General features: G+C 40.3%; 1 pseudogene; it reads right to left on the bottom strand.

Annotated features, from left to right (window-relative positions):
- Positions 1-9,033: 9,033 nt before the first annotated feature.
- LOC144366630 (olfactory receptor 14A2-like) lies at positions 9,034-10,140 on the bottom strand (annotated as a pseudogene).
- Between the last annotated feature and the right edge of the window lie 1,157 nt (positions 10,141-11,297).

Genomic DNA, 11,297 nt, shown 5'->3' with positions numbered 1-11,297 from the left:
CACTGTGGGGCTGCAGTCTCTCTATCCACCTCACTTTGGAACTACAGTCTCTCTATCCACCTTACTGTGGTACTGCAGTGTCTCTCTATCCATTTCACTGGGCAATGGCAGTGTCCCTCTATCAACCTCACTGTGGGACTGCAGTGTCTCTATCCACCTCACTGTGGGCCTGCAGTGTCTCTCTGTCTGCCTCACTGTGAGGCTGCAGTGTCTCTCTATCCACCTCACTGTGGGATTGCAGTGTCCATATATCCACACACTGTGGGACTGCAGTGTCTCTATCTACCTCACTGTGGGACTGCACGGTCTCTCTATCCACCTCTTTGTGGGACTGCAGTGTTTCTCTATCCACCTCACTGTGGGTCTGCATTGTCTCTATCCACTACACTATTAGACTGCAGTGTCTCTCTATCCAATTCATTGTGAAACTGAAGTGTCTCTATCCACCTTATTATGGGACTGCAGTTTCTCTCTGTCCACCTCACTGTGGGACTGCAGTGTCCCTATATCCAACTCACTGTGGGATTACAGTCTCTATCTACCTCACTGTTGGACTGCAGTGTCTCTATCCACCTCACTGTGACACTGCAGTGTCCCTCTATCCAACTCACTGCAGCCCAACAGTGTCCCTCTTTCCACTTCACAGTAGGACTGCAGTATCTCTATCCACCTCACTGTAGGACTGCAATGTCTCTATCCACCTCTCTGTGGGACTTCAGTGTCCTTCTATCCACCTTACTGTGGGACTGAAGTGTCTCTATCCACCTCACTGTGGGACTGCAGTGTCTCTCCGTCCACCTCACTGTGGGACTACATGTCCTTCTATCCACCTCACTGTGGGACTGCAGTGTCCCTCTATCCACCTCACTGTGGGTCTGCCGTGTCTCTCTCTTCACTTTACTATGGTATTGCAGTCTATCATCTCACTATGGGATTGCAGTCCCTCTATCCACCTCACTCTGGGACTGCAGTCCCTTTATCCACCTTACTTTGGGATTGCAGTCCCTCTATCCACCTCACTCTGGGACTGCAGTCCCTTTATCCACCTTACTTTGGGATTGCAGTCCCTCTATCCACCTCATTGTGGGAATGTAGTCCCTCTATCCACGTCACTGTGGGACTGCAGTGTCTATCTATGACTTCGTCACTACAGTAGCACTTTATGTTTGTGTAGCTAGAGTTCATGAATGAGACAATTTTATCACAAACACCAACAGATATTTTGAGTGTGTGATTCAGTTTTAGTGTTACAGATGTTGTAAGCAATACTATATTCTAATTTCTACAAACTTTATATTTTCTCAAATGTCACATGAAACTAATATATATGTGTCAAGATTTATTCATCTGGATTGATGAAAATTTCCCCTGACTCATGAAAAATTAATGATAAAATTTGTTTAATGCTAGTTTTGATAGTTCTTTTTTGTTGTTGTTGTTGTTGTGTCATTTAGATTTCTAATTATATGGTCATGAAAACATAAATATATTATAGTAAGTAGAAGATATATATCTTATTGCATATTAAAATTTGCCGATGATTTTCAATTTTCAGGACTCATATTTTTATTTGGATTGCATTGGTCAAGAATTCCAATGTACTTTAAAAATAATGATGTAGTAAGCATTCAAGATTACTTATAGTCTAACAGAAATATTTCCAATGTTATCTAGTCCTCAAGATGCTGGAATATATATATATATATATATATATGCCAACAAAAGGGTTTATATATATGTGTGTATATACACACATATATGTAGACCCATTTTTGAGGGTGTATATGTGCATATATATTGGTGTAGTGTAGTTAGCAGTTAGTGCAGAATTTAGCAGCTCTCTTTTCAGTATCTGAGAACCTGATCATTTGACTTTTATTTATAGATCTAAAATAGTTAATATGGGGCTGGGGATGTGTCTCAAGTGGTAGTGTGACTGCCTAGATGCGTGAGGCACTGGGTTTGATTCTCAGCACCACATAAAAATAAAATGGAGGTATTGTGTTCACCTAAAAATCTAAAAATAAATATTTTTTAAAAATTCAAAAATAAAAAATAAAATAGTTAATATGAGTGGATTTTATAATATTTGTGTCTTTAAACATGTTGGAGTATGTCTCTATGTCACTACCCATCACATCAATGTTAGATTTTAGAAAATTTCTGCTCATATGATATTAGAGTCAAGTCTGTGGCATATGCTAGAGATTACCCAAAAACAGACTTCAGAGGCTTAATTAATGTGTGATGCTTCCCAACTAGTAAACAAACAGCCTCATGGTTATTTCAGAAGAAAATTTCTTTTCAATTCTATTATGAAGATATGAGTGTTCAGAAGAAAACAATGTAATTTAAATTCACTGTGGAAATGCCAGGTTCCAGATATTTGCATTTATTGATAAGCAAGTCTCTGTGAAATGGGTATTGCCTAATGTTTCCAAAGGGTTACACCAAAATCAAGGTAGATGAGGACAAATAATTTAAGATATAAGAGGAACTAATTAATTTGAACATGGAAAAATCACAACTATAAAAAAATCCATGAACATGTTGTGTGAAGGGATCAAAGTAATATTTTAATCTCTGGTAAAACTTGCATACTCTCGGGATATGAAATGTACATTTTAAACATATACTTCTTAGCCAGATGTGGTGGCACACCTGTAATCCCAGCTCCTCAGGAGGCTGAGGCAGGGACCATGGTCACACCATGGGAAATGCTAGTGGTATAGTTATCAAGATGTGATGTTCAGGGCAGGTGTAAACAGCAAACTAGGAAAATGCTGGCAAACTTGTAGAATGTGTCTTCAGACATTGCTTCCATGAATGGATGGCAGCAGTTTCTCTAAAGTTAATTCAATGTCCTAATAAATCTCATTTCTATGTATTTATAAATAATATGAAAACTGATCCTAAAAAGCTTTGCTTGTATGCAAATATCCACAGCAGCTTTGTAAACAGAGACTAGTGTCCATCCACACGTGAATGGATAAACAAACTGTGGCAAAACAAACAAAATCAAACTGCCACAACAGACCCAATTTCACAGGCACAGCAGTAAACAAGCCCTAAAGAAAGACAGCATGCTCCTGATGCCATTCATTCAGTGCTCCAGGATGGGCAGAGTGTGCTTCTGGGGACAGAAATCAGAACACTGGTCACCTTGGGCTGGGAAAGTTAGCTGGATGTTCCCACTGGGCAACATTAGGGGTGATGGGGATGTTCAGTGGTTTGATCCCATCATCCTTTTGTTAAAACTTTGCCTGTAACTGACATCTCCCCACAGTGGCTGTGCTGACTTCCATTCCCCAGCAGAGCGTGGGGCCACGGGCTCCTCTGTGTCCACAACTCATCAGCATTGTTGTTTGCTTGGTTGTTTTTGATTAAAGCTATTCTGACTGAGGTGAGAAGGAATCTCAATATAGTTTTATTCACATTTTTCTGATGACTAAAAACATTTAACTATTTTCAAATATTCATTGATCATTTACACTTCTTTTATAAGTGTTCAGATTATTTTCCCACTTTTTTGGGGGGGGTTGTTTTAAATTTTTATTGGTGCATCATAATTTTACTCACAGTGGGATTCATTATGCCATGCATTTGCTCATTTTTTTATTAAATTACTTGTTTTTTTTTGTTGTTACTTTTCTGCTTGTGTTTTGTCTCTAGTTCTTCACGTGTTCTAGGATGGATCCTGCCATTGCAGATAGTCTTTCGCTTTCTTGGTGAGGTTAATTTCTAGCTATTTGTGTGGCTATTATGAATGGGATTATTTCCTCAGGTCCTTTTCCAACAGGTCAACTTGGGTTGTACAGCAAAGCTACTGGGTTTTATGTGCTGATTTTGACTTCCTGCTCTTCGGGGTTTATCAGCTTCACCTGTCTTTTAGTGGCACCTCAGGGTTGTCTAAGGACTCATGTCATCTAGAAGCAGGACTAAAGTCACTTCCTCCTTTCTTGTGTGTGTCTTTCTCTTGCCCGACTGTTCTGCCTGAAATATGAAGTACCATATTAAAGAGGGGTTGTAAGAGTGGACAGCTCTGCCCTATTCCTGCTTCTGGAGAAACTTCTGTTTTCCCACTGAGTACCATATTGCCGGGAATTCTTCCCATGCACCCTTTATGTGGTTGAGGGGTGACTCCTCTAGACCTAGCCTTTCATTGATTGCTTAGGACTCAGACCATGCGCCATCTCAAAGATGGCACTATGTGAATTTGTATAGACTACAATTTCTTTTGATATCAGTCACCATTGTCTATAAATGTTGATTTGATTAATGTGGTCAATAGTGTTTTTCAGATCTGTATTGGATTATTTTATCTGCCGAATTTATTAATAACTGTCATAAGGGTGTTAAAGTCTCCTAATAAAATTGTGAATACATCTATTTCTACTGGAATTTTAGTAGTTTTTGATGTCCTTGTGTCTGGTGTGTACATATTAAGGAATTTTACATCTTTGCAAAATGACCTGTTTCGTCTTATCTAATTCCATTATCATTCTTAATTACAAAAGTCCTTGTCTGAATTCAACACAACTGCCCAATTTCTTTTGTTTTGTTTCAGCATGGTGGTTCTTTCTCCATTTCTTTACTTTTAATTTACCAATACCTTTATATTTAAAGAGATTTTTGTGTAAGTAGCATATAGTGATTTTTTATAATCAATTCTGACAATTTTCATCTTTTAAGTGTTCTGTTTTGAACATTTATATTTAAAGTAATTATTGAAGAAATTAGTTCAACATCTACAATGTTTTTAATTCGTTCATATTTGATTTTTTATTTGTCTCTTCTTTCTGGTTTTTTTTTGTACTGGGGGCTACACTTGGGGGTACTTGACCACTGAGCCACAACCCTAGCCATATTTTGTATTTTATTTAGAGACAGGGTCTCACTGAGTTACTTAACACCTTGCTTTTGCTGAGGCTGGCTTTGAACTATAGATCCTCTTGCCTCAGCCTCCTGAGCTGCTGGGATTACAGGCCTGCACCATCACCCCTGGCTGCTCTCTGATCTTTTTTCCCCAGAATTTTATGTGATTTAATTTGTCACGTCTTTTAGCATACTAACTATGCATCATTAAAAAAAAACTTTAGTGGTTGTCCTTGAATTCTAACATACATATTAACTAACTTAGGCCAACTTTCAAATAGCACTGTGTCACTTTTTGTGCATTGAGAAACCTTAGAGAATGAAGTAACTCATAATATTCACATGGTAACTGCCCAAACAATACCATTGTGGGAAACAATAGCCTGCTTTATGTTTATTTGAATTTTGAAAGGTTACTAATCATCTCATTCCCCAAATTGTGATTGTCACTTCTGCATGTCATTGCATCCTATTATGTAGATCACAAGGAAACTCTTTATTTTCATTAACTTGATGTTATTGCAAAGAAGGAGGTGTCAAAAGCTAAACCATGTTTAAAACCAGATTATTGAGTCTGGGGTTCAAGCTCAGTGGTGGAGTATATGAATAGGTTTCCATTTCCATTTCTATTTTAATATGGCTTTACTTTTTCAACAACTTCAAATTCCCAACTCTTTCTTCTCTAAAGGTAGGGCTCATTTATTTTGTTTACCAGATTATTTATTTAGATTTCCCATTTTCCCTTAATTTTTTCACCCATGATATCACATTGAATCTTTTGATATTTCCACAGTTAGTGTTTATAGCACCCACCAAGTCATTCCTTAACACCCTCAGGCTGAGCCTATACATGTCTCTAAAGCTCCAATTCTACATTTTATTGGACTTATTCTCCTTCATATTGCACTGTGCACCTTTTATAAAACTAAAATAGCCATCTTCTAAACCCTACAAACTGATCTCTTAATTGATTAGCACCTGCAAGAAAACAAGATGATGAAAATCCATGCTACGTGCACATGCTTCCTAAGGGTTGTTTTTTTTACATAAAAACCTAATTTTTATGATAATTGCTTGAGGTAATAATGAGAAATTCCACCTCATAGATGGGGAAATGTTGTTTATACAACTATGCAGGATTATATAGCTGGTGACTGATGATCAAAAAGTATTATAATTTAGGAGGAATGAAACACTGGTGTTTTGGTTTTGGTTTGCTTTTGTTGTTTTGATTCAGAGGAAATTCAATGCACCATTTCTTTTTGTTACTTCTCTTTTCAGTTTAAGCAGGCAAGTAAAATTTGGCAATGTAGAGTACTTTCCATATTCTAGTATGCTTCAGGTAACAAATGACCATGAATTCTCATCCTTTTAAAATTAATAACAGTGACATTCAGTTACCAGGAGCAAACATCATGGCTAATTACAAAGTGTTACTATGATCATAAAGAAAAGATCAGATAAGGAGAGTGGCCTAAATCAGAAATCAGGAGGAAAAAGTGTGCTACAAGTCGCCCCTGATAGAGCAGTGGGTGCCAGGATTTAAGCACTTAATGGATGTCAGCCTCAGTGTTGTCATGCATGAGTTGAGGTTGAGGCAGCAAGGGACTGCTCCTCAGAAGTGGAACTGTGCATCACGACTACCACGTAAACCTTTGACTCAGAACCTAAAATCCAGTGGAGCATGATGGACAGTGAATGGATGGCCACCACAGGAAGACACTGGAGATGGCCAGCACAAAGCATGCCATGGAGCCGCTGGAGTGTCCACATGAATGGAATGAAGATGGGTTCTGAAAGCTGGAGGAGATGGAAGTGACCACCTGGGTGACAAGCTGTAGGAACCAGGAGTGACGGCCATGGTCTCCAGTATTCACACAACAGGAAACAGAACCACTAGAGAGCAAGGTGGTGCAACAGGAATCCACGCCAACAGTGTAGGTCAAATGCACCAAGAACGTGAGTGGGAAAGCAAAGTCTCTTCAACCAGTTGTTCTGGGAAAACCACACAGACAATGCAAAGAATGACAGATGCTTATCTCTCACCATGGTCAAAAATCAACCTGAAATTAATCAAAGACCTAAGACCTGAAAGTAAGGGTGAGGGTTTGGATCTTTGAGCATTTTATATTTTTTAAGGCACAGATGTCGGTTCCACATGAAATACGTGACAATGTCTCAGAACAAAGAGATAAGATGATATCTGGATGTCAATCATGCCCTGCTGACTGCTGCAAATTAGCATTGCTTAGAAGAGAAGAAGTGATGTTGAAAGTCCAAGTTCTGATTGCTCCATGTGGTGCTATTCACAGAGGATGAGAATGCAGAAGCAGTCCTGGTGCCTTCAGTGTAGGGTGTGTTCAGGGAAGCTGAGAGAGCACGATGTAAATGTGCTTCAGAAGATGAAAGGTCATGGAAATCATGCTGAAAATCTTGATTTTTCAGAATAGATGTGGCAAGAGTTCCTGAAGATATTTTTTTAAAGATAGGAGCATGTAGTATCCATGTGTTTAAGGAAATGAACAGACACTTCACAGAAAAAGAAATATGGGTGGTCAACAAATATATGAAAAAATGTTCAACATCTCTAGCAATTAGAGAAATGTCAATTAAAACTGTACTGATATTCCATCTCAATCCAGTCACAATGGAAATAATATTAGGAATACAAGTAAATACAGTAAATGTTGGTGAGGATGTGGAGGAAAAGATTCACTCATACATTGCTGATGGGACTGCAAATTGATGTGACCCATCTAGAAAGCTATATGGAGATTCCTCAGAAAATTTAGAATGGAACCACCTTTTGACTCAGTTATCCCACTCCTTGGTATATATTCAACAGATTTAAAATCAGCATGCTACAGTAACACAGTCACATCAATTTTTATAGCAGCTCAAATCACAATAGCTAAACTATGTAATCAACCTAGGTGTCCTTCAAAAGATGAATGAACAAAGAAATTCTGGTATGTATACACAATGGAATATGATTTAACCTTAAAGAACAATGAAATTATGGTATTTTCTGGTAAATGGATGGATATGGAGATTGTCATGCTACGTGAAATAAGCCAATCCCCAATACAAAAGGTCAAGTAAAACACAAGAAATAACACACAAGTAGTAACACACAATGAATGGGGGGTGAGGGGCAGAAGAGAAGTATAATAAAATATACAATGGGGAATGGAGGGAAGGGAGGGGGATAGGAAAAAGAAAGACAGTGGAGTGAATCTGGTACAATTTGCCCTGTACACATATGAAAACAACACAGTGAATCCACCATCTTGTACATCCACAGAAATGGGATCCTAACTAGAATAATAGATATTCCAACCTTGTATAATAACATCAAATGGATTCTACTGTCATGCACCACTGAAAAGAAACAATAAATTTTAAAAAGTTTTTTTCTTAAAAGGTAACCTAGTACGTTACTCTTGATGATGAAGAAAGGAGACAGCAGGAAGAGGAACCAAAAGAGTAGTTTAATTCTGCACCAGGGATGGAATTCTAAAGATTTCCCAAAAGGAAAACCATATAAAATAATGGTGGTGAAGAAGGACAGAGTTTTGCTTCAGCACCAAGGCCACCCACTGACCTCCTTAACCTGTTCTTTCTTTAGGAAAAAAGGGTTCTGAGAAAGCCACTGAATTGAGGACATATTGACTGTAGACAACAATATCCCTTATAAGGATAAAGGTGAAATGAGAATGGGTTCTACTCTTTGGATGTCTAGTCAGAGGATAGGCTGAATAGTAGAATCAGGAATGGTCAGGCAGTTTGAAATAGAAGGAAAGGAATAAGTAGATTGTAGACAGGTTAAAAATGTGGTCCTTATGTTATATTCAGGGAAATGATGTCAAGAGAAAGATGGAAATTCATGATTAGGGGCCACAGCATGTCAGTGATGATAAAGATTTGAGAATACCATTCAAGAAAAGATCAGAGGAAAAAAAACATGAATTCTTACAGATATACTGAATGGAAGAATTATTTTTATATGATTTTTATGGTACAATCTGAAGAAATCAAGATTTGTGTGTTTCTATGGTGGAATTGTATGTAAAACCACTGAAATGAAATAACTTCTGGGGAGAGAGGAGAAGCAACAGGTGGTGGGTGGGGACGTGGGCAGGGGGAGACTCAGCGGGAGGGCTGGGGAGGGATGGAGGAGGTTGTCTGCACCCCCTGGGCATCAGACACCTGGACCAGGGCCAGGTGTGCAGCACCCAGTGCTCAGAATTTAATGACAGCTCAGCCTAAGCAGCTCGACCTTCATGTCTCGGTTCCTCAGAGAGTAGATGATGGGGTTCAAGGAAGGGGTGAAGATGGAGTAAAGACTGTGCCAGGCGACCCTGGGTGGGGGAGTCCTGAGACACAGACTCAGGTAGGTGAAGCTTCCACTGCTGTAAAACAGGAGGACAGTTGTCAGGTGGGAAGCAGGTGGACAAGGCTTTCCAGAGGCCGTCTCCCGAGGGCATCCACAGGAGAGTGCAGAGGATGCATATGTAGGAAAAGACCGTGAGGGCGAAGGAGCTCAAGATGACACAGCTGCCCATGGCGAAGCCCACCTGGGGTAGAAGTCAGCACAGGAGAGCCTCATGAGAGTGGGGATGTTGCAGAAGAATTGCTCCACTATGTTGGGCCCACAGAAGGGCAGGGAGAAGGTGTTGATGGTGTGGAAGACTGAGTAGAGGGCCCCGGTGGGGCCCCGCCCACCCAGGCCAGGACCACCAGTGTCCAGCACAGTCCGTGGCTCACGATGGTCCCATAGAGCAGGGGCCTGTAGATGGCCACACACCGATCATAAGCCATGGCTGTGAGCAGAAAGCACTCAGCTGAAGCAAGTGTGAAAAACATGTAAAACTGAGCCACACACTCGAGGTAGGAAATGACCCCAGGGCCCTGTAGGGTGGTAGCCAGTGCCTGGGGATGGTGACCGAGGTGTAGCTCAGGTCCAGAAAACACAAATTCTTCAGGAAGAAGTACATGGGTGGGTAGAGGCAGCTGTCTCTAAGCACAGCTGTGATGATGGACATGTTCCCTAGGAGGCCAAAGGCATAGACCAACAGGAAAGAGACAATGACCACTGGCCTCCATTCTGGGATGTCTGAGAAGCCCCTGAGGATGAAGTGAGTCACTCTGGTCTTATTGGACATTTTTCCCCCTATGAAGTTGTGCTCAGATGCAGTGGCCACAGATAGCTAAGAGGAGGTCAGCTGGGAATATGTCCAGGGAGGTCCTTTGTCTAGAGAAGTTCATCTTCTCTCAATGGAAAAACATCCTAGAAATAGCTTATATAAGAATCATAATCCAGGAAATTGTGTTTTGATGAATCACTCTACAGCCTGTGCCCCAAGTCAACTGCTCTGATTACACTGCAAGAAAACAGTGTCTCATGAAGAGAGGAGAGGAGGGGAGGGAGGGTAAAGCAGAGAGGAGAGGATAACAGAGGAGGCAGATGTCTGACAGTTTTTCCTCCCATTCGTGTGGGGGCTTCAGGTAAGAGGTTTCATGTATTTACTTCACGCATTGACCCAGGTCACCACTTGTTTCAACATTGTTTTTCAACATTGACCCAATTGGTGATGCTTAAGTGAATGGAGAGATGGGTCTTTTTTAACCCTTCCTTCCTCATGGTGCACCTGCCCATAGATTTTCCCAGCCCTCCTAGGTTTTACAATACTTTGGAATAATACTTTGGAAAACACTAGCTATAATAAAAAACTAGGAATGGAACCCTGAAATGACACTGTTGTCCCACTCCTTTGTATTCATCCAGAAGAACTAAAATTGGCCTAGTATAATGACACAGCCACATCCATCCACGTTTACAACACGACTCCCAAAAGCCAAGATAGGGGACCAGCCCAGGAGCCTGTGAAGAGATGAATGGATCTACAAAATGGGGACTAATATGGCTGAGTTTGCTCAGCCACCAAGAAGAATGAAATGATGTCATTTACTGGTAGGTGGATGGAGGTGGAGCAAAGGGATGGAGGTGGAGAACTTCATGCTGAGTGAAATAAGCCAGAGTAAGAAAACCAAGGGTGGAATGTTTTCTCTCTTATGTGGGTTAGAACAAAATAAGGAATGGGGGAAAGAGTGGACCTCAAGAAGGGAAGACAGTGGGAGAGGAGGAGCTGAGCAATGAAATTCACCAAACTATTCTGCGCACATGTGTAAACCCCCAGGGAAGGCCGCCCTTAGGTTTATCTTCCCACTGTTAATTTAAAAAACAACAAATAAATAGAAAGAAGTCCTTTACAATAGGAAGGAGGTCAGAGAATAGGAAAGGGGAGAGGAAGGGGAAGTACAGGGGGCTGAAAGGTGGCAGTTTTGTTTCATGCACATACTAATATTTTGAAATGAAACCCTCTATCATGTATAACTATAATGCACCAATAAAATCATTA

This window comes from Ictidomys tridecemlineatus, chromosome 1 (assembly GCF_052094955.1).
Source record: "Ictidomys tridecemlineatus isolate mIctTri1 chromosome 1, mIctTri1.hap1, whole genome shotgun sequence".
Classification (NCBI taxonomy): domain Eukaryota; kingdom Metazoa; phylum Chordata; class Mammalia; order Rodentia; family Sciuridae; genus Ictidomys; species Ictidomys tridecemlineatus.
The sequence above is the reverse complement of the archived record's forward strand: the minus strand, read 5'-3'. Positions and strand labels throughout refer to the sequence as shown.